Below are 26,832 nucleotides of genomic sequence, written 5' to 3'. Positions count from 1 at the left end.
CTATTCTGTTGTGCTGCTATGTGTCAACAATGTGTGTAATGCTACAGGGATTACAGGTTGTGTTTGGCACTTTATGCATGTTTAATGTTTATGATTGAATAAGAACATGAATTGGCTGAACTGCATAATATATAATAATAATAATATTGTATGTATGACAAAGCAGACAAAGAAAAGAGCCTCACTTAAAAGTGTAAAAACTCATATTTATATATTTTTTTATATTTCACTTTTCTGTTTCTGTTTCCAATAAATGGAATAGCCTATATCTGAACCCCCACCTGCTGCACTCAGTTTTGCTTTCACTGATAATGCTATCAGTAGCTGCCTGTGTTCCTAAAATATGTTCGGAGAATAGTGGAACAGAGATTGTGTTTCCCACAGGGCAATGTCACTGTCGCAGATGTCATGTTTCAAAACATCTGAAAACATCCAGATGGGTTTTTTTTTTAGAAAATGTGAGAAAACATAATCCATTTTGAGTGCACCCTAAAAGTTTCAGGTTCATATCAGGCCATCGTCTGTGAGGCCTTCACTGCCTATAACATCACTACCTGTATAACTTCCATGGCGGTTTATTCTGGGAGTTGACAAGTCAGGACCCCTGTGATTATCTCAGACTCTTAGTTCTCTACTTAAACGTGGCTGCTGCTAAGAATACCATATGTAAACCACACACGCTACTCAGGGACTAACCTCTCACAGCCACACCACCACACTCTCACACACACACACACACACACACACACACACACACACACACACACACACACACACACACACACACACACACACACACACACACACACACACACACACACACACACACACACACACACACACACATACACATTTCCCTGGAAAACGAGTGGATTCTGGTCCATGTTGGTCATTGTGAATGCAACCACTAATAACAGGAGCAGTGAGATGCCTGAATGAAGCAGACGTGATGTAATCTGCCAACTGTAAAGCCAGGTCTGTGACATGGGAAGGCTGCCAGATCGGTCCTTCAGAGGATGTATGGGTGGGGAAGGTGAAAACACTCATCTCCCACAACAACACCTTCTTGAGCTGTCCTTGTGAGCCTGTGCGTGACTGTGAATAACGTGTGAATGTTGAACAGAGCAGGATTTCTGAGGAGACTAACACAAGGTGAGTTTCAAGTATTTATATGTGACAAGAGGTTAAGGAGGCCGCATCACAGCCAACTTTCCATGTTCATTAAACACAAAAGATGCTGAGTCAGCTGAACTGCCAACAGCATCACAATGCACAACATCCTGTACCATCAATGGCTCTTTGTGTTGAATCTGATCAAAAAGAGCCATCCATTACTGTGTTTTTTAAACAAAAGCTCTTGGGTTCATGACCAGGCCGTTGTCTTCAGAGGCCGCGCTGATTTAAACACCTCTGGAGGCCGTTTTTCCGGAGCCACCGAGGACACGAGCCAGAGACCGACTGAGTAGACGGGAGTCAGGATCCTCTGCTTTCTTTCTTCTTCACTCTGGACTGCATCCTGAAGCCGTGCAGGCGGCGGCTGGAAATAGCCCCAGACATGCAGGCCAAGTCAGAGCAGTGCGCTGTTGGTGTCGTCTCCTGTAAGACTTCCTCAGCCGTGCTGCTAATCAGCAGAGACAGAGGAGGATACAGGACAGGAGCCAGACACAGATCAGGCTCTGCTGGGTGGGGCAGGCGACAAGAGTGTGCCTGTGTGGAGCTATGTGGGTGTACACCAGGGTGTGCTTACATGCTTACCTGCACATGTCCATGCAAAAGTTAGAACATGTGCATACAGGTAGACAGGAGACAAAGGAGTGGCACAGTGCAACTTTTCATCTTCCACACTTGAATTAAGCACATTTAGTCCAGCACTGTACTTCAACACAGTGTACTTTACACTTTTATTGTAGTTCATTTCATTTGAGTGGGAACTGTTGTGTTTTATTGATAGCACAGCCGTAGTAATTACTTACTTATATTTCCAAACACATATCAACATTTTGCAGTGTTATTGTAAATGTAACCATTCATAATGCATAAATGCATCAAGTGAAGTTTACTTTTCCTGCAACATTATTCCATTGCATCATTATTTGAAAGATCCCCAAGGTCATAAAGATCAACAATGTAGTTTCATCACAGATATTAAAACAGAAGAATACTGTTACTGCTCGAACGTAATAAACACTTTTTGAAACAGACCATTTGCCTTTTTGTCATTATTGGCAACAGTATTTATATTTTGCACAAACAGATGTTCTAATCTTCATTTCATATCAGGTTGTTAGACATTTGGCTTGTAAACTTGTACAAAGACACAGTGTCTATTTGGAACCAACATGTTTCACATGTCTCTGAGTCACAAGTTAGCAGTCCAACCACAGAGTACCCAGTCCTCCTCCATAGCCTTTACTCTGTTATTACATAATAACTCAGTACTCATGGCTTGGGCCGAATCTATGCCTTACTGTTACCGCAATCACTGTAGAAACTCTTTATATAATGCCACTAAGTTCAGTCCAGCCTGCATTTAAGTCATCTCAGCATGGGTTCAATCACTTGTTCAGTCAGTGTCATAGCAACACCTAAACCAACACCTACACTTCGTACATCGTTTCCCTCTAATCCTCATTAAGGGAAACACGTGTTCCAGTTAGACTTGACTGACACTTTCAACATAACACAACAAACATTTGCAAAACAGGTAAACTGATCAGCAGTTGAAACAAAGACGTTGGGGAATGAGAAAGCATTTTGCTTGAGTTAGTTTTCTTTCTCATTTTGTACTTTCTCTGATCTCCTTTCTCCCCCTCATAATGAAATCTGAAAGTACTGCGCATGTTCTGCTCAGTTTTGATTTAAAAGTTATTCTCATTTTAAGAGATTCACACATGCTTACACTCCTACAAGCAGCACTACATATGATTTGAAGCGCTGCTTGTAGTGTTGCACAAGGAGAATTGCAGCCAATATCAGATTCCTTTTCTGTGACAGCTCAATCAACACTTCCTGAGGACATCAGATGTCTTTTGTCTTCACTCTCTGCTTTCTGATCTCAGGAGAGATTAGTTCATGTTGATGAATTCTTGCCGCTGCTAGATGCCAAGTCTTTTTTTTTCTTTAACTGTATAAAATGTATCATATATTTTCATATTTCAGCATCTGTTTATTTCTGCAGGTATGTGTTCAACATTCATAGTTAGAAAAAACAAAGATGTCCTTGTCTTCCACACTGTGTAGACCGTTATTTGAAAGGTCTGATTGATGTGAGATGATTTAATTACACAAAAAGAAAATTTATAGTAGCCTAAGTGTGATATCAGAAGCACTTTTAATCAGATTGCACAAGACCCCTGAGGACAATATTTGCTTTGTGTGATTTTGTGCAGATTAAAATATGCTGTGTAAATCCAGTCTGTCAGTTTGGCTAATAAAGAATTTAAGATGAAAAGGGTCTGAATTCTGAAGGATTTCAGGGCTCTTTGTACAGCTTTTACCCTGACTTTGTGTCTAGTGAACCTAAACTTCAAAGTCGGATTAATCTAAACTTCCAATACCTCATTTATTGGAAATATGTCATTGATGAAATCTGGATTCTTCTTTTTTAGTTTGACATACTGGCTGTGCATCAGTTCATATCTGAGATAACAGAAAGGTTTGATTGACTGTGGCATTTCAGCATTGTCTTCTTTTAATTACATTATTTAGGTCAAGCTTTTAGGTGTCACTGGATCATCTATTTATTAGTCTGCATGTCAAATATGAAAACAAGGATACGATAAGACAGTCAGCTCAGTGAATCACAGCGAACAAAGGCTGAGCCCCTTCACACTTCCCTACTGGCAGTTCTCCAGGCGTCTCAACTCTGTTTTCGCATTTGTGCAAATATTTTCAAAGGTGTTCCTCGTAATAATCCTGTAAATCAGTTAATTATGTCCCCAGAGCCATTGTCTTATCTTGTTGACTGTACCAAGGACTGCACACACACAATGTGCGAGTGGAAGTTCACATTTTAAATTTGCGGCGCCACCTTCAGCTGACGGTGCAGTGCCGAGTCGTGTGTGAGGTCAGCTGATCCTGGTGGGGAGAGGAAGGTCAAGACACACACACACAGATATGAACTTAGACACAGTCCAATGTGGCTTTTTTATCTACACTGATTGACAATGGTGAGTGCGTGAGTTGATAAATGAGTTGAGATGGAGTGGCAGAGAAGGAGAGATGTGGCAGAAGACAGGACAGAGGAAGTTAAAGAAACACACAATGTCCTGTTTCCTGTTTACAGTGCTGAGATCGCTATTTTTGTCCACAACATGTATGAAGCGAGGCCTTCAGCTATAACAATAGAACACAGTGTTAAGTTTAGGGAGAAACAATTTGCACTTGAAACACACTTAAACAGACACATGCACACACGGACGCACACACACATACACACTCACTTATCATGCACTTCCTGTTTATTAAATTAAATTCATATTGATGAATTCATCCTCAAATTCAAAAACAATGATTTCTTTTGAATAATACAATTTTGGGTAAAAATTGTAGTTAGTTCCATTCCCCCCCTAAAATTGTTACCATATTACATTAGGGGAGAGTGGGGTAAGATGAACCAGTGGGTAAGTTGACCCACCCCTTGTTTCTAGGAAACTATAGGAAAAAGTTAGCATGTGACCAAATATTTGGGAGGCAGGCATCATTTCATGGAGTCTGTGAAGATTAGAACCATGTGAGTAAATTGGTTTAATATTTATGACCCAAAAATCATTTTTCACTCTCGAGAGTGAATTTTGTCGATCATAAGTTTTATGAGAATTGTGTTTAGACTAAAAGAGATTATTGTAAATTTGTTTTATACATGGGTTGTGGTATCTATGAGCTACAACATGAGGTAGTAAACCTAGCATGAAACTGCACCATTTTAGCTGTGAGAGCAATAAACCCAAGCTAAGGTAGCTGTGGGCTAAGTTGATCCATTTGGCCAGGGGTAAGTTGAGTCACCTATCCTATACACTTAATGAATGTATTTTGGCTGTATATGTCCAAATGATTAAATCAAGATTCTGTATGTTTGTAATTACAGTAAGTATGTTCCTATAAACAGGAAAAGTTGTTTATAGTGTGCCAAACTTTACTTTCAAAGAAAAATATCTGGGATTCTTCCCAAGATGCGACGTAATTGCGAAACTCCCCAAATCTCAGTGAGTTGGTGGCTCAGCAGGAATTCCCTGCAGTTTGTGTTCACCTGTAGCCTGGACAGATTAAATATTAAGTAAAGGGGGAGGTAGGAGATGGATGGAAGGAAAGAAGGGGGGGTTGATCAATTTACCCCACTCCTATGGTCAACTTACCCAAGACCACTTTTTTTGAACATGCTATATTTTAAAAACAGTTATATTTACACTCATTCTGTTAATTTGTAGGGATGCAAAACATCCTGAAATATATGCAGATGTGTTAGTTAGGAACAAAACTATAATTGTCTTGATGTAGTGATCCTGAATACAAAAAGTGGCTCAACTTACCCCACTCTCCCCTACTCTTTCTATCTAATATTAATTACGTTTGAGAGTATGACATCCATAAAATTGAATATTATCCAGTTTTACAGGTTTTTCTTTACTGATGATACAGAAATACCTGAGGAAAGAGTAAAAATGACAGACTTCTTTTTTCCTCATTTTTTGTAGCAGCAGACATTGAAAACAGAAGAAAGGAAAACTCCTCACTCTATATTTGGAGGTGGGTCAAAGGTGATGTGGGAGGTTGGAGAGCTCAGGTCACAGAATCGAGGAAAACATCTCAGAGTAGCGGGCTGTTCTGGCCCCACAGCCATCCGCCATGACGCCTGTTTATCCATCACACTTCCTGTGTGTGGATGTTTGAGAGCATGTGTGTGTGTGTGTGTGTGTGTGTGTGTGTGTTTGTGCATTTTATCTGAGTCTTTATGTGTGTGTTTGTGAACACATTGCTCCGTCTCTGTCCCCACTTTCTGTATCTGTTTTGAATGTCCCTGTCTGGCTCTGGCAAACACACACATCACACACACACACACACACACACACACACACACACACACACACACACACACACACACACACACACACACACACACACACACACACACACACACACACACACACACACACACACACACACACACCCATTCCAGCAGATAAATCACTGCTTTGTGAACGTGTCAGATTAGACCCGGGAGGCCACAGTGTTCGAACATTTTTATTGCACAGAGAGAACAGAGAGGACAAACAACCAGCACACACACACACACACACACACACACACACACACACACACACACACACAAACACACACACAGAGACAAACACAAACACACTCATACACATGAAGTTACAAATGCATTTTGATTCAAATTACTGAAACCATACACATAGACAAAAGAATCATACATATACAAATGCCTAATTACATATCAAGACTCACACACTACAGCACATTTGATTTGATTTGATCAACTTCTTATTACAGTTTTTTTCAATTGCTAACAAGCAGTGGTCGAAACTGAAGTCACATGTTCAAAACTCTTAACACAGCCAGCATTTCCATCAGGCATCTCAGCTAAACAGTTCATCTCATCCCCAAAACGGTGCCTCACCAACAAAACACTTCATACATGTCTCAAAATAAGCTCATTCAACCACAACACTAGCACATAGTATCACTGTGGAAACAAACACTGTCACTCTTAGCACACTGAACTACAAAACGCTAACAACAAAGAACATTACTTCAAATTAATTTGATCTTTGAAGTTTGAATGATTTTTTTTTTCAAAATCAGTAAATCAGTTTTATTATAAAATAAATATGTGTTCTAGATAATATATTGCAATAAGAATGAATCAGGAATGCAGCAATTTACGTCAAAATGCAGAATCTCCAGAGGTAGAACACAAATCAAGAGATAATGTAAGTAAAAAAAAAACACAACTCTTGGTCTTCCTCTCCTTCCTCTTCTCCCTCTCCTGGCCACTCTTCTCTCTCCCCAACTGGTGCTCTTTGATCCCCCCCCCCCCCACCCCCCCCCCCCCTTTTATATGGTTTCTAATGAGGCCAAACACAGATCACCTGGATCAGTTTTGAGCTGGAAACTAACCTCACCTGTGTTTGGAGTTGCATAATATTTTTATTTATTTTATTCAATAAAATATTTTTGGTTTGATGTTTTATATATTTCAATGTTCCTGCAACAGAAATTCCCCAAGCCCCCCCCCCCCCCTCCCTCTATCCCTCCCATCATTCTGTTTTGATTGTGTTTTTAACTGTTTAGAACAAAGTGTGTTAGTATTTGAAAAATGCGCTGTAAAAGTCTAGTGTTTTGCAGGTGGTGAACTAGTAATTGAGAAAAGAGTCCATGAGTTTTGGTGACTGTGGTCACTGATGCATTTAGTGTGAAAGCAATGAAAAGTGCTTCACAGTTTGGTCCACATGGACTTGTGTTTTGCAAACTGTGTTAAGAGTTTTAAAAATGTGACTTCAGTTTCGACCACTGCTTGTTAGCAATTGAAAAAAACTGTAATCCCAGAGGGCAATTCTGTTCGGCAGTCCACCAAGAACAATACAAACTCATTCACAACAATACAACAATACAACAATACAAACTCAACAATACAAACTCATCCACATTCGTACATACATACGCACAGGTGCCTGTTTGTGTTTACATTGTCAGTGGAAGCAAAGATTTGTTTCCCATTTGGCCTTCCAGCGTGTAAAAAAAAAAAAAAAAAAAAAATCTGCATTGATACTTGAATGTAGCAAAATAATGTAAATATAGATACATTTCCAAGTGAGACAATAGCACTGTTGTTTGTTAATGATGGTAAGTTCTTTATACCCAAATATGTTACTATGACCTCAGCAATAGGAAAAATATTGACAGCCAAACTGTAACTCAGCAACATGTAATTTCATGCACTGGCAGCTCTGAGTAGCTGTGGGAGCTGTGTATTTGAATATTTTTGAAAGGAGGTCTTCACCCGATCAGAAGTCGTACCCGTCATTTCAGTGAAACGTACACAAGTCAAACCTGCATACGCTCTGACTAACAGATCCTCACAGCGCTGCGTTCAGCTTTCTCACAGAGCAAACAAAGCAGCGCTGCAGTTTGACAGCCCTAAGTGAAAACTCAGGGTTACAGAGATTGTTTGAAATTTGGAAAGATTCAAGGACTTTTTCAACTAAATATTATGCCAGGATGAGCACAGTCTGTGAAATGATCTTTATACAGTAAAAAAAAATGTCATGTCAAATTCCAGCTGTCTGAATTGTTGCATAAAATACATAAAATCTATAGAGTCTAATACAGGTTGTTTCTTTTATCTAATGATGTTAACAAACAGAAAAACACTTCTACAGTATAAAGTTGCGCCCTACTCCAGTCTGTCTGCGATATTGGACCCTTCAGTAAACACTCCAGCAACCCCTTGAGGTGGCTGCTGCTCTAGAGAATGGGGTTTTCTATTGATTGCAAGTGTGTAGATTCCCCTCATGTCTAAGTGTCCTTGAGCAAGACACCAAACTCCAGTGGCCCTGTCTGTGTGTCTGTGTGAAAGAGAAAGCACTATTGGATAAAACACGGGTCTATGTATTTGATTTTCAGTGAACTGAAATGTTAACTCTTTGTGCTGGTTTAGAAGTTACATATCCAGTTCAGAAAGAAGTACAAAGAAATGATGAGGGTGTTTGACAATCACAAGATGCTTATCATGCTACTATAATTTGTTATAGGCTAGTTCTGTTGGTGTTACCTTCAGTTTGTCTTTGTATGTCTTTATATGTATATGCCTATATAAGAGAGATAAAGATTAGTGATAATATAGTATTAGAATAAATCCAGCTAAATTGATTTATTGTATAGATTATAATGACAAGGAAGACAAGAAATCTCACGTGATTTGCACTGACCGGCGGAACAATTTCTCATGTCAGGGCTTCAATACAAGAGGGACATTACAGACGAGCACTATGGAGGTATTTGGATGTTTTTTGGTGTGTCTTTTTGGACAAAGAAAAGTGAGCACCATTTACAACCATTATATGGACAAATACTGCTGCACGGAGCCCCCGTAACTCAGAGAAGCCACGGAGGACTCTGAAACTTCTCCCAGCCCTTAGTTGACATGAGGGTGAGTCAGTGGCGTAGCTGGGCTGTATTCCACATGGGTTTTGAGGTCAAAGGGGCCCGCGCACGCGGCGGGCCACATTGCACACTCAAATAGAGGACAGAAAAAAAGCCAAAAAAGTGCATCAAGAATGAACCATGACAGTGATTAGAATTGCAATAGCCGCTTTTATTGCCAACCATTCCCCAAACCCTATATAAACAGGCAAATGAAATAAATAAATAAATGACACACATGACCACCATAACATAAATAACAACACATTTCCTAACACAATCCCAATACAAATAAATACACAAAATAAAATTACAATAAAATAACTTAAGGTGCCATTACACTCCCGTCAGGGGCATATTAACACTTTCCAGAAATACACAAAATAAAATTTGGCTCCAATAAAACAACTTAAGGTGCCATTGCACTACCAGGCATAGGAATCTTTTCAATAAGAATAACTTTGATAAACATTGGTATGTATATTTATGTACATATACGTACACTTTAAAGGGAAATATTTGATCTTATTTTAACTGTATTAATACGCCACACAGCACTTTGTTAATCTCTATCTCAGTAAGTTTGTACTACTTTAAAAATTTTCAAAATTCATGTGAAAGGCAAAATAAAATCAGGTAGTATTAGCACATTGTAAACAAGGTGGATGAAAACACCAGTCAGTTCAATTCATGTGGGAATATATTGTAAATATCAGGTCAGAATTGACCGAAATTGCCGAAATCTGTTGCATAAAGTGTTTTGCTCGACTTGATCTGATAGGTTTAGACATAAAAGTGCAGCTACATGAGAGCAAAAAGGGCTATTGAAAAAATACAAAATAAATGAGTTCACAACTTTGCATTACTGCCACTATTTGAGCTAGAATTGTGTTTTTCTGTTCTTCATTCTGGCAAATGTCTCAACAACATTGTTAAAGTTAGCCTTCTCAGAAATATCTCTCTCAATGAAAAGTAATGCCAGGTTTGAGAGACGAGACTCACTCATTGTTGAGCGCAAGTATGACTTAATTAGTTTAAGGCGACTGAAAGTGCGCTCTGCCTGTGCACTGCTTATTGGAACAGTGAGATAGATCCTATATAATTTTTCGAGGTTAGGATAAGCTCGGTGCAAGTCATTTGCGATTAGAAAGGGCAGAATCTCTGCAGTAAAAAGCCCTGCTCCATCGGGGAACATGCCTTTGAAAACGTCTCTGAAAGCACAATATTCATCAACAAGACTTTCTGCATCATTCAGATCCTCTGAATAAAACTGTCCCAATTCATTTATCCTCTCAATTGACTTTGGGTCAAAAAAGTGCTTTTCGTTAAGGACTTGAAATTTAGCAGCTGTGTTGCGAAGGTCTGCAAAACGTGTCACAAACTGTTGGTCAAATACATCTAAAATGTAATAAAATGTCTCCACTTTAAAACGTCTTCTACTGTCAGATATAGGCTCATCTGTGGCCAGTTCGCCTGCAAAACGTTTTCTCATTCGAACTCTAACCTCCTGGAACTCGGTGGATGTGTCACATTCTTTTGCTTGTTCTTTTGCAGATGCCTCAATATTATTAAAGCCCTCTTCAGATCTTAAACCTTTCAAAGCATTAGCACAGCTGTCAATTTGCTCAACTGCAGAGTTTAAATCGATTGATTCTTTCTGAAGGTAGTTTGATAGAGAATATGTTTTTCCTAAAACAATGTTCCAGAAATTGAGCATGAACATAAACTCAAATGTGTCAAGTGTGGCTAGCAGACCTTTTGCATCTGCTACAGCTTTTGGTTCTGAGCGTGTATCATCAATAATTATTTCAAGTGCCGCTATGATTGCTGGCATACTCTTAATTACGGCTTCAGTGGCTCGCTTTCGTGATGCCCACCTTGTATCACTGAGACGTTTCAATGTTAAAGCTGTATCCTGTATCATTTTGTCCTGTTGTTCTGTCAGTATTCTGTAACGAGGTAAACTCAATGTTAAAAAGCAATACAACTGTTCAAGGGTACCAAAGAAGAGTTTCCCAGCTGTGCATGATGTCGCAGAATCAAGAAGAATGAGGTTTAGATTATGGGCACAACAGTGCACATACAGAGCCTTAGAGCTACATGAGTCTTTCACTCTCTTTTGAAGGCCTGATATGTGACCAGACATAGTTTTGGCACCATCATAAGCCTGTCCTCGCATATTGGTAACGTTAAGTCCGAGTTCTTGGAGCGCTTTCATCAGTGAGTCATGAAATGATTCAGCCCTGCCGCTAGACAGCTCATCGAACTTAATGAATCGCTCAACACTTTTACCACTCTTATTGACATGCCTTATTGACAATGAAAACTGATCCACTCTAGAAATATCAATTGTTGAATCAACAATGACAGAGTAAAAAACAGCATCCTTAATTTCTTTTACTATCATTTGCAGTGTCTCATTACCAAGGCATGTGATAAGCTCATTTTGAGATTCTGGACTTATGTATTTATAGCCCCTGTTGACTTCGCTGATGTGGTTATCGATGATAGTGTCATATTTTGCCAATAGCTTTAACAGTTCGAGAAAGTTGCCTTCGTTAACAGTTGGTGCTCCTAGGCCAGCATACTCTCTATGTCCCCTGAAGGGAAGGCCTTGCTTAGCTAAGAACAGAGTAACATCCACCAGCCTTTTAAGGACTCTCCTATTTTTCTCAATGGCCAGTCTTTCTGCCCGCACAAGTCCTGCGATGACAGTTTTATCCTCAGTAATGCGATATTTAGTAAGGAATAAAGTCTTCTCCGCCTTGCGGTGCGCTGCTAACGCTTCATGGTGCTTTATCCTATCCATTCCTTTGTGGAAAGCATCAAAGCCCTTGTTGGGGTCAGACCAAATGGTTTCTTCACCCTTTTCGGCAAAAAGCCAACAACAAAAACAAAACATCTTGCCAGAAAGAGGAGAATACACCAGCCAGTGTCTATCTATACTGACTTTGCCACTTGTCTTTTTGTACCAGTGTATTTTAAACTTGTCGTCACGTGAATTTGTTACAAAATCTGAAAAGTTATCTTTTAACCCAGGCTGGCATGGACCATGTTGGACAAGGGCTCTGACTTTTGCTGTGCTGAGAGTTTCATTTTTAAAAAGAAATGGATCTGAAGGATATGCTTCGGTGTTGTCCAGTACTGGCTTGCCTTGTCCATCCGTTGCCTCATCCTCACTTGCCATATCCTGTGCAAAAATATGAGGAAAAAAATGTTTTTCAATTGTTTGTTTTCGAGGTACTGTTTCAACATGTTTTTGACCCAGCAACAAAGTTAAAAAAAAAGACTTACCTCATCCTGGTGCTCGTATTGGGCATCATCCTCCTCATCCTGGTGCTCGTCTTGGGCATCATCCTCCTCATCCTGGTGCTCGTCTTGGGCATCATCCTCCTCAGAGTTATCATTGGTGGTGGTATCAGATTCGTGCTGCTCTTCCTCAATATATCCTTAATAATAATAATAATAATAACAAAGCCTATGAATTTTATTTTTAATTGACAAAGAAAATTAATGATTTATAATGTATGTAACTTTGCTGATAGGCTATCTTTAATGTTCTGTCTGTGCCCTGAACACACCCCAAAACACAAACACTATATGCCAAGTCTCTGGACTACACGTGTATGTGGATATTTTTTTAAGCGGATATTTTTGTCTTAGTTTTAAACAAAAACTCTGTCCACACCACAGAAATAGTGAAGTAGTTGGTGCCCGTCCGTCGGCGGAACAGCGTGTATTAAAAAAACAGCCTATTTTTTAGGCCTTTTCTCGAAAATTGCATATCCATAATAAAATGAGTATATCTCTGCAACCACAAGGTCTATTTGAATACTTTTGGTGTCATAGTAAAGGGAAAAAATTAGGAATTGCTGAGATGTGTAAATTTCAGTATATCTGTTACTGGTGAAGAGTAAATGAAGATGACACACAGAAGAAAATTAATAAAATTAATATTCGCCTAAAAAATATCATATTTTTGATGAGTGCCCTTTAGAATAATGCTGATGAAGCTCAAACTCTCTATAAAATCATTGTACAACATATGAACATTGTCTCTGCAGTGGTTGATTCTGATTAATTGAAGCAGGACAAAATTATTGAGATTTTACTACAAAATATTCAGGCGAACTTTCCAAAATGTCCATTTTTGGCACAGCTTGGAACCACCTGCTACTATAAACTATTGTTTAATCTTTATTTTCACACAATTTGGATAAACTAACTGAAAATAAATCTACTGGAACCGATTGTAAATAACTAACATAGTGGATTCAAGTGTCTCTGCGTCCTGCTGCTGCTCTGCAACTTATTTGGGTGGGTTGGGCTTTCAGCCTCTATCTCTGCAGCGCATTGGTCGATTCGAGTGATTGACGGCTCATTCTAACCATTAGAGAGAGAGAGGAATGACGCTAGACCCAGGTCGATGTGATTGGCCGCACTGGCCATGTGACAGCCATGAACCAATCAGATCAGCAGATCCACGTGCATCCACGGCCAGACTGATTCAGATGTAAACACTAGCAAAGTCTCATATTAGAACGTCTCTGACACTAGGCAGAGTTCAACTGGAAATATTGTGGATTTACCCATAACACAACCTTTTCACGGCAAAACAGCAAAGGTAAGAGCAAATGTACGACCATGTTTTGGCCACGCAGCGTCTGTTTTTGCTCGACTTTGCTCGTTGTTGGCTTGTGCTGCTGTGTTAGCCGTGGTTGCTACGTAACGCCCCAATGTTTGTAGCAGGCTCGTTCCTGATGAGCGGTGGCTGATGTGTTTTGCATAATGTACAGTAGTATTACGAGCCAGAAATGTGGCGACTGGGTCCACACAGAGGTGCTTCATGAAGTTTGATGTCTAGTTGTTTGTTTGAGTAGTGTTTGGGCTGTGTTTGGGTCATATAAACATGGTTTTTACACGTTGTAGCCCAGCTTCTGCTGTTTAATTTGACATAATATGACCATATTCTTTCATAATCAGTGCAGTGGGGGCTCTGTTATTGTTCTGCATGTCTTCAAGTCCCCCAATTGGGGCACAGGAGCAAAGCACAGATGTGGACCATTGTTGTTGACAACTTTTATTTTTTTTTATATCTCCGTTTTTTTTTATCGGTTTAAAAATATCTCCGTTTATGTGGGTGAAATCGGTGTGTTCGTGTGGTTGAGAGGCCACCTTGGACAGAAAAATGTGCGTTTAGGAATATATCGTATTAGTGTAGTCCAGTCTGAGATGATAGCGCCGTGTACAGTAGGCAGTGCTAACGTTAACTTACCTGCTGTGGCCGTGGCCGCACTGGCCGCCGTGCTGTTCAGACCTGTGTTGTGGCTGGCCTGGCTCCCACCACGACGGAACAGATCAGTCAATTTTGCGCATTTAGCTGCATCTTCAATTAATTTCTTTTTCTTTTTTGCCCTACGCTTTTCCGCTCCAGACAATTCTTTTTCTTTTATTTTCACCATCTTTGCTTCTTCCTTGCTTGCTTTTTTTCTTTTTTTCCAGAAAAATAACGGTCTGACTGAGCGGCTGAGCCAATCACATTTCAATACACGCATGGATCAGCTCAAATTGGGAGGGGCCACTCGTATCCCCCCTTAATATGCAACATAATGCAGTGACCCAGTCTGATGTTGCTACCTGCCGCTGCGAGGGAAAGCAGCCGCGGTCAACCGCGTCCCGAACCTCCCTCCTCGGCAGTGTGGTGGTGCCGCAGGATTTCACCACAAGAGGGCCCCTTTTTTTTGTCACAAGAGGGCCCATGGGTTTACAAAACCCACCAACCCTACGTCATCTACGCCGCTGGGGTGAGTAGATAATGAGTGAAATTTGAATTTTGGGTGAACTATCCCTTTAATCATCATGATTTGATTCCATATTACCAAGAATACTTATTTTATTTCTAGTCAAAACATCCTTACACTTAAAATTAAGTTTTGCTATCTCTTACACTACATCATATCTTGTTGCAGAAATGTGATTAAAAGTTTAAACACACCGTTCCTAATCTCCTTGATTGACTGAGAGTACATTTACTGTCTAGAAAGTTGAAGGAATGAACCAGTTTACCAGATGAATCGAAGAGAAGATCTAATGCTTCACTTATGTTCAACTTTCTTGTGCGATCAGCCATCTTTGTATAGCGGCAAAAATGCCTATAAGTCAAAAAGATGACTTAGGCAGATAGTGATTTTGGACTCTAAAAAGTGTTCTGATTGGTTGAGGACATAGCCAATAAGGCAAGGGGATGCAGCAGTGGTAGGAGAGGAAAGTTAGGCAGATATCTCAATTTGGCCAAAAAATGACTTTTCAATTTTGCTATGAGGCTATGAAAAATCCAATTATTTTTATTTTCAATTATTCTCATTTTTCATGTGTTGTCTTTGTAAAGTATTTATTTGCTATGTGTGACCATTACTGTATTATTTCTGATTTCCTTTTACAATAAACAGAAACTAATTAACTAATTAAAATTACATGAACAGTGATAAACACAGGATTTGTGAATGAAAGTGGAGCAGGCTACATCCACACCACTGTGTTTTCATTTTTAGGATGCATCTGTCCACGTGGCCCTGGGTTTTGGAAAAGGTATTGCATTGGATTGGGCAAAAACTGAGACATTTGACAACAATTACACAGATATACTCCCAGTCGCTTTCTGTTTCTGCCTCGACTACAAGTGGTGAAAGCAACATGTATAACAAATTATAAGCTTTACTGACCTTGTTGTTTTCTCTAGCAGCTGCTGAAGACTTCAATTTTGCATTTTAAGAGTGCAGCTGTGATGCTCCTCATTGGTTGTACATTTTGCAACCAATCGGCTGCAGAGTAAACAATCTACTTCCTGTTTCACCAGCTTGTGCATGCCTTGTGCACATGCTAATTAAGGTATGTAGCCTATGCATTTTCAACCATGCTGGTCTGCGCAGCGATTCGTTTCTGATATGGTGCTAGAATGCTCCCTAGGACGGAGATAGTTTTCATTCAAAACGCCATTTCATAAAATGTAACAGCAGTATCAGACTGAGAAAACACCAGAGGGATCGCCCTCACACCCAAACAATCTTTATTACGCTCCTCCAACCGCAACTAACAACTCCCACCCCTCACCCTCCTTTCCCACACAGCTGCCAAAAAGACAGAGGCTCAGCGACAGCATGTTCACTGCTTCAGATACCCCGTGTTGGCTATCTATTTTTAACCGCACGCTTGTGTACAGGGCAGAGTCAGATTTGTGTGTTTCTTAGCGCTGAGCTCTGGCTTTTACAACATAAACGCTATAAACCCCATGTTTCCTACCCAGCAGCAGAGATAAGAGAGTTTCTGCTCTTCTGGCAGACAGGGGAGCCTCTGCACAACAACAAAAGACACACAGATCAGACGCATGCAAAACAAGCATGTACATTCTCACACACATTCCTTCTCTCTGTAAACATGTGTGTGTGCTCAAGTACATCCCTACTACAGTCACTTTTACACAATCGTCTTTAACAGGAACAATAAAGATTATGTTTTTATTTATATGTTGAATAGGAGGGACAGTATAAACCAAGTAGAGAGTGCTATATGAATAATGCATGTGTACAGGAAAGCCCATGCATAAACATTTTGCACACACATACCCCCCCAACACACACATTCAAGCATACACTCTACACTCTACACTCTATCTCTTTGTCACTTCAGTCTCTAGACCTCTAAAGTGTTAATTTAAGGTGTGATGAGTGACACCAAGTCATTCGCTGCAGTGAAAACATTCATTCTCAGGGGAGGACACACTCACACCTGAGCTGAATCTCAACCCAGCCGGCTGCTGCTGCTGCTGCTGCTGCTGCTGCTGTTGTTGTTGTTGATGTTACTGGTGTGATATTGCAGCTGTTTTTAATTGTGTTAATGCATATGAAACACTTGGCACAGAGAGGCTTTTCTGACCTACATTCACCTTCTACATTTTCATGTTTCATTCATCTCTGGCTCTCATCTGCCTGTGGTTAGAGGAAGGAACAAATTGTGAGGAATTTGGCAAAAAAAACAAAAAAAAAAAGTAACAAGTGTGAGTAATTATTGAAGAAGTTCCTTGAAAATATGATCATGCATCATGCCTGTGTTTTAAGGTTTGCATTTCAGCAGGCTGGGTCTCAGGGGAGCTGCCCTGCTAGCTGATGTTCTGTTGTGTCAAAGCTCTTCAGATGTTCTCATTTGAAAAAGTAGTGACGGCTTAGCTGGAGCTGGAGTTTGAATAACTAATATCTAATGTACAGTCTGTTTCCCCTCTGTTTAACACACCACAGCCCTTTCCAGGTAAACACCACTGTTGCTAAAATAGTTTGTCACACACAGTTTTTGATGTTGTCTTTAAATGTCACCTTTAAACAGCACATTTTTCCACTTTATTTATTCATTATAATTATCAGAGACATTGCAAAAGGCCTTGGAGGAAATGACATTAATGATTTCAGATTAGATCCTCTAAGATTTGAAATGCACAGATTACATAGGAAGAGGATTATACAAACCCATCTCATTAATTGGTTTGATTTAAACCCTCTTGTCCGGCATTTAATCTGTGTGTCTGTTACAAAAAAAATAACTGTCTAACTGAAGCTTGAAAACAGCTCCACGGAGAGACTCACATGTTCCACACTGAGAGAGTCACTCTTGAACTGTGGGAAATTTGCACTTTTCCTCTGCAGAGAGGTCAGGAGTCCTACTGTAGGTACACAACAGCAGCTTTGGGGCTGGTTGGGATATGCTGAACGGAGATTTGTAGACAGGTTGGTTACTGGCCAAGATCAGAGATTACTTCAAACTAAATCAAATTTGGCATGTGTTCAGACAGCTGCTATTCAAATACAATATTCACAGAATGAAAGCAAGAGAAATAACTTTGTGGAAGTGAGCTAGAGATATACGTATGTATGTATGTATATGAGTGGTGGTGATATATAGGCCATCATCACTTGCAAGGAGATTTTAAAAAAAAAAATAGAAAAAATAGAATAGACCAGTGAAATAATCAATTTCAGAGCAATGTCATCAAGATAGGTCCATTGTCCACTGATGTTCAGAATTAGGGTTGTGCTGCCATAAATGCAGTTGATCAATGTTTATCATTATCTGCTAAAATTACACACAACAGTCCTTCAATGAATTCAGGCTTTGTGAAGGCAGGGACATTTGAATGAATAACATAATTTAATTCAGTAAGGAACACAAGAGACAAAAACAGGTTGTCCAATTTCTCAATATCTCTGTTTATCTGCCCCCCCCCCCCCCCCCCCCCACACACACACACACACACTCCTCCTCCTCTCTTCACCTTGTTCTCTCTTGTCCTCCTCTTTGAACTTATTTCACATTTTTCTCTTCTTTCATCTCTCTCCCTTTCTCTCGGGCTATTGGAGGAACGCCAAAGTCCTCTGAGCGGCCAGATATGCATTCCAGTCTGTTCTGCTGTGTCGAGGTGGACAGGTTAGACGGGCGCGTGGAGGCACGTGACTATGGTGACAGATGGGAACAAGACCCAGAGGAATCCACCTCTGCCCCCTCGCTGTCCAACCCCGGCTCGGCCTCATGTCACTGGAGGATTTCAGCTTCTCACACTCTCAGTTTCTTATTCCATCTGCTCCAAGACACAGTTTAGCCATGGTGTGGTGGCCTGAGTCTTGATCTGATGCATTTTCTGGGTTATGTTCTTATTGTCAATGCCAATTGTGCACTTATCACTGGCTCTTTCATATTGAACGCTCTCCAGCAGCGAATAACAAGAAACCTCTGTGAAACTACTGCAGGAAATGAAGCTGCAATGGTCACAGAATAGCATATGTGGTATCCACAGCAGGGTGTGATCATTTTCTATTCAGTTTCACATTGCAGAGAAGACTGTTGCAAGACACATTTTTGCCATGGTTCTTCACATCAGCATCGACTTTGTTATTTCTCACTCACCCAGAGTCTGACCTCTTTATTAATCCAAATTGTTTCTTAATGCATGTGTGCACTTCTGACAAAACACACTTCTAAACAAGCACACACGAAGCTATGTCCCTTTCATCCTTGGGTTGTGAAGTATGCACACACACAAAACACACATACACACATAAAAGTACAATCCCATAATCGCAAGAATCCTGACTGGGAGCATTCCTGTCGCACGGAGTTAGCACGATTTGCTTATTAGAGCAAACAATGGTTTCTGTCAATTTCATTTTCATAAGCTGAAAGATTACAGAGCGATGTGCTTATCCCCTGTATCCAGTTCAGCGCACTGCAATTCCTCTGCGTTCCCACGTCGGATAGGCACCGTGATGCATGTGACTTTAGCAAAGTGATGGATTCAAACCCTGATGAACTCTTCCATCAAGCAGAGCTGGACGTGCTATATTGTCTTCTTCATAAAAAAGCCTACTTCTTCACTTCTGCAATAGAAAAAGTTGGATACGTATCATAATAACTTAGTGTAAAACCCACATATGCTGTGTGCTTGTTATTGTTTGAGGTCACTCTGATGGCATCTCTCAGTTGGCCTTGTGCCAGCATGGTGCCATTATTGACTTTGGAGAACACGCTCTGAGGTATTAGTGTTATATTGTTACAGTTCTCTGCCTCTGCTCAGACCTGCTGACTTCCATTTCAAATACCTGCTGCACCTGAACATCTGCTGTGACACTCCCAGCTACATGCCGATTCAGTATATTGAACCCAATGACTCACTGACACCCACACAACCATGCACAAAACATTTTGCATATGCAAATGCTGTATACAATGACTATTATTTAGCTATAGCTATACTATAGCCTCTTTTACTTGTCCGACCATCCACTAACACCTGCTCACATCTGGCTTTTGTCAGCAATGTGAGAGGGTATGATCGGCATTCAGTCACGGGGTCAAATGAGTCAGCAGTGCTCACAGGTATTTACTGGCTCCAGTTCCGATTAGCACAGATTTTCACTTCTTTTCTGTGCAGTGACGTTTTTCAGAACGTGCACTCGCACACATACACACAAACACTGCAAACTGACTCGTCACCTTCCCAGCACAGTGCCGTTACTGTAAACTAGAAACAATGCAACAAAGAACTGTGTGCAGGGCTGTCCACAGTAAGTTTTAAAAATCTCGAACAGGCGCACCAACCTGTGGAGCAGATGCAATGGCTCCATTTTGCTTAGTCTGGCTTTGAAGCTGAGACCCTGACAAAGAGTTTGAAGCCAGTGCAAAACAGAGCAGCAAAACACTATACAGATATGAATGATTAAACTTTTGTCAATGTTGACACTAAACAATAATTAACACATATTACTGGTAATGTAAGCCTGCAAGACAGTCAAACAGTGACCACACTGAAGCAGTCATGAAGTCCGATTGTTTGTGCATATCGTGATCATGTTTGTCTTTTCCGGAATTATTAATATTCGCTTGGTCTGTAACTTTCACTATAAAAGGAAATAATTAGAAGGATAGAAGGAGAAGGGGTTTGAAAACACAAGACAGTAAAAAGTAAGGCCTGTGATAAAGCTCTGGCCTCGAGGCTACTCAAAACATACAATACAGAACAATCCCATGTTCTGTATTTGCATGTAAAACTGTACTTATGAATATGAATGAATGTAAGCTATATTTATGAGTGGACATTTGCTGCAGGCTGGATTACTGCTGCTTTGTTTTCTTGTGAAAATCCTGTAGATGCACCTGCATTGTATTTGCCTGCTTTTGTTTGTGCTGAAAAGTATGTTCATGTGCATGAATAGGAATCTGTAAGCTTCTTTGTGCGGTGTGTGCGTGTGTGTGTGTGTGTGTGTGTGTATGTGTGTGTGCATGTTTCCAGGTGGAGGAAAGAGGGGGAAGTTTGCAGCAGGGGACTGGAGAATGAAATGAAGGAAACGGGAAGGAAATGACGAAGGCTTGCTCTCTGAAACTGCCACTCTCTCTTTGTCGTTCTGCATGGAAACCTTGACACACACACACACACACACACACACACACACACACACACACACACACACACACACACACACACACACACACACACATGCAACCTGTTGTTGTTGTGACTGTGATGAAAAGACAGGATCTGATACACAGGATGGTAAACACAGAACCCGGAGAATGGAAAGAGGAGGACAGAGAGAGAGAGAGAGAGAGAGAGAGTGAAGGAATTAAAAGTTATTTTAAGACAGACATGTGAGAAACATGTGAACACATTTTGTATGAAACTTCTGCAACACAATATTGATTTGCATTCACAGGTTATCAAACTCTCTATGCAGGAAGTTATAACAGCTACTTTCATTCAGCAATCATTCAGTGTCATCTCTTTCAAACTGCTGTCATCTCCTTTTCAAATAAAGCTCCTCAAAGCAAAAAGCAAAAAAAAAAAGATCAGGAACAAATGAGCTGATTTGTGCAGATTTGTGAGCTGAGCAGCGATCAAATAAGGAATCTCTGCACATTAACTTGAGAGCGAGTGAGTGCAGGAAGCCGGTTCTTTCACAATGACAACGCCACAGGTCAGTGGGGTTGGAGTGACAACATCAGCATCGCTTTGGCCGCCACAACACGGCCGGCCTGGATCAAACAAGGCCGGGAAATGTTTCCTGTTGTTTTGTTTTAACCAGCCTACTGTGCCAGATTGACTGGCTGAATTAGAAGAATTTATACTGTTATAAGAATTTCTCTCTCTGGCTGCAACATCCAGGTACTCGATGAGGAACAAACACATTATGAGGCCGACACAAAAACAAGAAAGGAATGCCAAAGGAAGGTCAGAGGTCACCGCAAGAATGTCATCGGCAGTGCTATCACGTTTTCACACAAATGCGCAGAAATGTGTGTTTGCGAGCACACACACAAACGTGCGGGAGAAATATGCACTCTGTTATGTTATGTTATGCTATGTTATGTCTCATTTTTGAGGTCAAGTATGCTGCTTTGATTGAGTTTCTCTGCTCTGTGGGGGAAAAATGCCTCCAGAGTCAGTTTCCTTCAGTCCCATTAGAGAGAGAGAGAGATAATCCTCCTGTTGCCCTAATGAGCATTTCACATTTGATGCCCTTGTTTTAGTTTGTTTTTATAAAGACTGATCTGCTGCAAGTTAATAGAACACAAAGTCCACAGTTTTTATGAAAATCTGCTGGTTTAAGCACTCCCTGTAAGGTAGCTCTTTAACAGGAAAAATCCCCTGGTGAACAGGAAGTGATGTGTGTTATGTTCTTGGCAGCAGTAACAAGGGTCTGAAATAAAGAAAAACTTTGCAAGTTGGCAGGACAAACATTGACATTCCTGACTAAACTCAAACTTTAGTATAGAGGCACAGAAAACTGCATCTAAAAGATAAAATTAAAAAAAAAAGAAATCACTGTTTAGCACCAAAAAATACAAAATTGATGACCACACTTTTGCAGAGGGAGTTCAACGGCCATTTTAAGATGGACAATGAAGTGGGCATGGTAACCAGCCAAGGACACTGTGCATTTCCTAGACGCTGTGCAGCCCATGGGACCTGATGACATATTAATTCCATGAAGACAGAGTCGTAGGTGGGGCTGAGATTACAGTCTGGCAGTGGAAGTCCAGCAAGGTTGCTCTGTTGCTTCCTGGAGCTCGTGGCCTGTGTCTTAAGAGGCTTTAAGAGGCTTGGAAGAGATGAGATGCCATCTGGTTAAATCCGAACAGCAAGCCACACATGGCTGGGAAAATGGTGACAACACTGATGCGGTATGATGCATCAGTGGATGGTCTGCTGCTGCTCACTCACACAGATAGTCTTATACCTGATAGATGACTGGAGGAGGAGGAAAATAGTTTAAAATGGTTTCAAATTATTATTAATATTATTATTATTATTATTATTATTTTAAAATCTAAATCATTTTTAAATGATTGGATGAAATATGTCAAAAAATAAAAATAAAGTTAAATTTGGTATAGCCTTAGACATTGCAAATCTACTGTGTGTCTTCTGTGTGCCCCAAATGATCATTTACTGTATTTAACACTTACTAATGAGTCATACTGAGTAAAGGAACAAAACACCAACCTGTTCTTTCGGTGTACAGCCTTGACTTCTTTCAAAAAAAGTTCAAGTAGCTGAAAATTCAAAACCGTTTTTTCATGCATTTAATGGCTGAGCATTTTTTCAGTATTTAATAGTTCAATCATCATGCACAACACACACAGTGAAATCAGTGCTAAATGTTTTTGGTAAACCACAGGATTTATCCAAATGATTTTTCCATCAATGAAACATGATCTGCTTGACACAATGAATTTTCCTGAACTAGTAGATTTGCTAATTAGGCTTCATCCCATGCAGAGAAAGGAGCGCGTAGAGATGTGTTCAGACAGAACATGAAGGTATTAATTGCACCGTTTTATTTGCACTGATTTCACAGCTGAACTGTTTGTGTAATGTCGTTGATTCACTCCCACAGCCAGTGTCCTGACTGCGCAGATGCAAGTCTTTGACAAATCTCAGAACTCACTAGGAACTCCAGCTATTACTGTAATTTTCCACCTAGTCTCTCTCCTTTACACTTGTATTTGCTAATTTATGAAGTAGATTCATAAAGCTGCAAGTGCAATGTTTCACTCAGGTTAACAGATTTTCATCTCAGATCAAGCAGCTGTGTGGCTATTTGTGTCCACTTTTGTGACTTTTAATTAAAATCAATCAACATGGACATTTTTTCTTCTTTTGAGTCTTTACTCAATATAAGTTACTATACATATTGTGTTACAGTACATTAAGTTGTGCTGCCTAGACCAACGTTAACATGTGCAAATGGGTTGGAAAACAGCATCTTCCACAAGTTCAAAGGTGACCACACCCAGATGACCAGGCCATCTATTGATCACCTTAAAGCTGGGCTGTCATAGGACACCGATCCATTAATGTCAACTGAAGATATGCTGGCAGAACTCTATGAATCGAACACTTGCTTGGTCAAAGAAGAGATCGTGATCCCTTCTAACAGCAACAAGCTGTCAATACCAGGCGGCACATGCCTGTACACAAAGTCCTGCGCAGAATTGATCTAAACACACATGGCCGGGACGCATTGGTCTACGGTGAGGTCTGTCTGGTACAGGTCATGCAGCCAATGGAAAATTCAGAATCGATGGCTTCGAGCTTTAGGAGTCTCTCAGTAAATATGTCACTGGGCTCAAAATCAGAGCCGATGTATAAGATCATGATATATAAGATTAGACACCTTGAGCACAAAGTGCAGCCTTTGAAGCTTTGGTAATAAAATGACATAATGTTGAGATAAGTCATTCAGTAGATAAACATAGCGAAACTTCATAGTGACCTGAACCTTTACACTTCTGGGGTAAAGCTTTCACTGATTGGTGATGTGTTTTCTTTTTTTTTTTTTACCCCTCAGATACAGCCCTGGTGCTCCACACACACAGAGAGACATGTGCATCCTATGGTACAAGCTGGAGAACTGAGGTGTTGGACACTGCATCTGTTTCCTGTCTGTATTTGAAACAGGAAAATTACACATGTGGATTTCAACATGGTTTCCTCATATCTGGGCAGATCCAAAAAGTAGGTTAGGCTATCAAGTGAATAAAAATGATACTCACTTTAGTCAATGGACAATAAAGGAAAACAAAAGTAGGAGTTTGGGAGGCATGGATGTCCCGCAAGTTTCCCCGCCTATACAATAGGTGCTGATGGGGATCTCATCAAAAACACTAAGAAGGCTTCACAAATCAAATTACGGCTTCTGCATTATGTTCAGACAGCCCGTCTGTACGAGGGTCACACCGTGATTTTCTCTCTCTCCTCTGTTATTATTCCATTTCCTCCCTGTGAACGGAAAGACCGAAATAACCCGGCTGAAATCTATGGCTCTCCGGGGGCAGAGCTTTTGTGTCGTAGCTCGTGGAAAACAAGAGCATTGGTGGCTGAATGGGACACTGTGAGATCTAGAGTTTCAGGCCTCATGGGGCTCTGTGCATAGACACAGACACGGCTCATTACATGGGCTGACTGGATTGGGACCAACCAAGAAGTGTCGTGTGAGACACTTAGCATGGATGATTCACAGGGGGAAATTGTAGCCTGGACTCTGGTTTGAGGCTGATGATGGGTCGGTACACACACAGTGATGAAATATTTTGTAACTGCATATGTGGTGATTTGAGGAAGAAGGGATGATGATCCTAGCTGAGAGAAACCAGGTTTCAACACCACAAAACTTTGCCATGCTTGTGCTCTCTTTTCCCTCTGCTTCTCACCTGACTTTAAGCCTTGCTACCTTGTTTTCGGGATGCGATTAGTCCACCATTTTGGTCCAGACTAATTTCTCAATATGGACTGCAATGAAATTTTCTATAGACAGTCAAAGTCCCGTGAGGATGAATCTGAATGAGTTAGGTGAGCCAATTACTTTTCCTGTTTAGTAAACACATTCATGCTTCTTTGATGATGCATCCTGATGATCATGGTAATACTGCATTGGGTTTTTCCTCACACAGAGTGGCAAATATTGGATGGATGCACTGATATCTGGTTTGCAAACACACCCAAGTGAAAGAGGAGGTAGAGTAGGTTGACCATTAACCAGAAGGTACCTCCATGAAGTCCACTCCACATGTCTAAGTTTCCTTGGGCACCATACTGAACCTGAGTTGACCCTGAAGGCGGCTCCATGAGTGTGTGTGTGTGTATGGATGTGATGTGTGAATGTAAAGCACTTTGAGTGGTGCTGAGAGAAGTGCTATACACGAGCTTTCCATTTACACGTGTTCCCCCAGGAAATAAACATCTTGGTGTTGGTGATCCTCTGACTTTTCATGTGGCGACAACATCGGGTTGAATTTATTCTGAGTTTATCAAATTTTGCTTCATTTTACATTAGGTTACCCAACCTGCCAGCAGCCAGCAGCACACAAAATCACTGACATCTGTCTGGATGTTTTAGAGACACAGTTGCTATTAATGGCTGCACCTTAAACCATAGTCTTTGCTCATTATTGCTCAGTATTTGTTTTCAGCTTTAGCTGGAGCAACACCTTAGAGGATGCAGCACATGAAGTGTTTCATAAAACAGGTGAGCGTGAAAGGACTTGTTACCGACCCACACACAGAGTGCGCTTGCATGCATATACAACTCCCAGAGGAGGATAGCTGTCAGATTCAAACTAATGAGAGTTGAGGCTGGCACCATAATGGATTTCTCTCTGTCCCTCTGTCTCTCACTGTCTGTCTGTTTGTCGCACTCAGCCATCATCCTGCTAATGTCATAGGTGGACTCAAGACTCTGACACCGTCTGTGAAGCACATGGTGCAAACACATCATCTTCTCCAACAACATCCACCACATCTTAACTTAGGCCTTAAGGCTCATGTTATGTATAATATATGACCTTCAGCAGTGGATTCTGTAATTGAAGTAATTGAAATGTGTGTTAATTACACACCATCACCTTACAAATAGTAGTTGTTGCCTCCATCTCCTCCTCACCTGCCCTCACTTCTGACGTACATCCACGTCTCCATACAGCATCTAATTATGTTTTTTAGGGCATGCTGGGACATGTTGCTGTCGGCTACTATTCTTAGAGGTTCGTTTATATGTTTCCACAGTAAAGAGAAGGTCACTGTCCCTCTGTGCTCTGATTCAACCCCTCTGACATCTATCGTGCAGCTGGTGT

This window comes from Trachurus trachurus (genome assembly GCF_905171665.1).
Source record: "Trachurus trachurus genome assembly, chromosome: 4".
NCBI lineage: Eukaryota > Metazoa > Chordata > Actinopteri > Carangiformes > Carangidae > Trachurus > Trachurus trachurus.
This window is presented reverse-complemented; position numbering follows the sequence as displayed.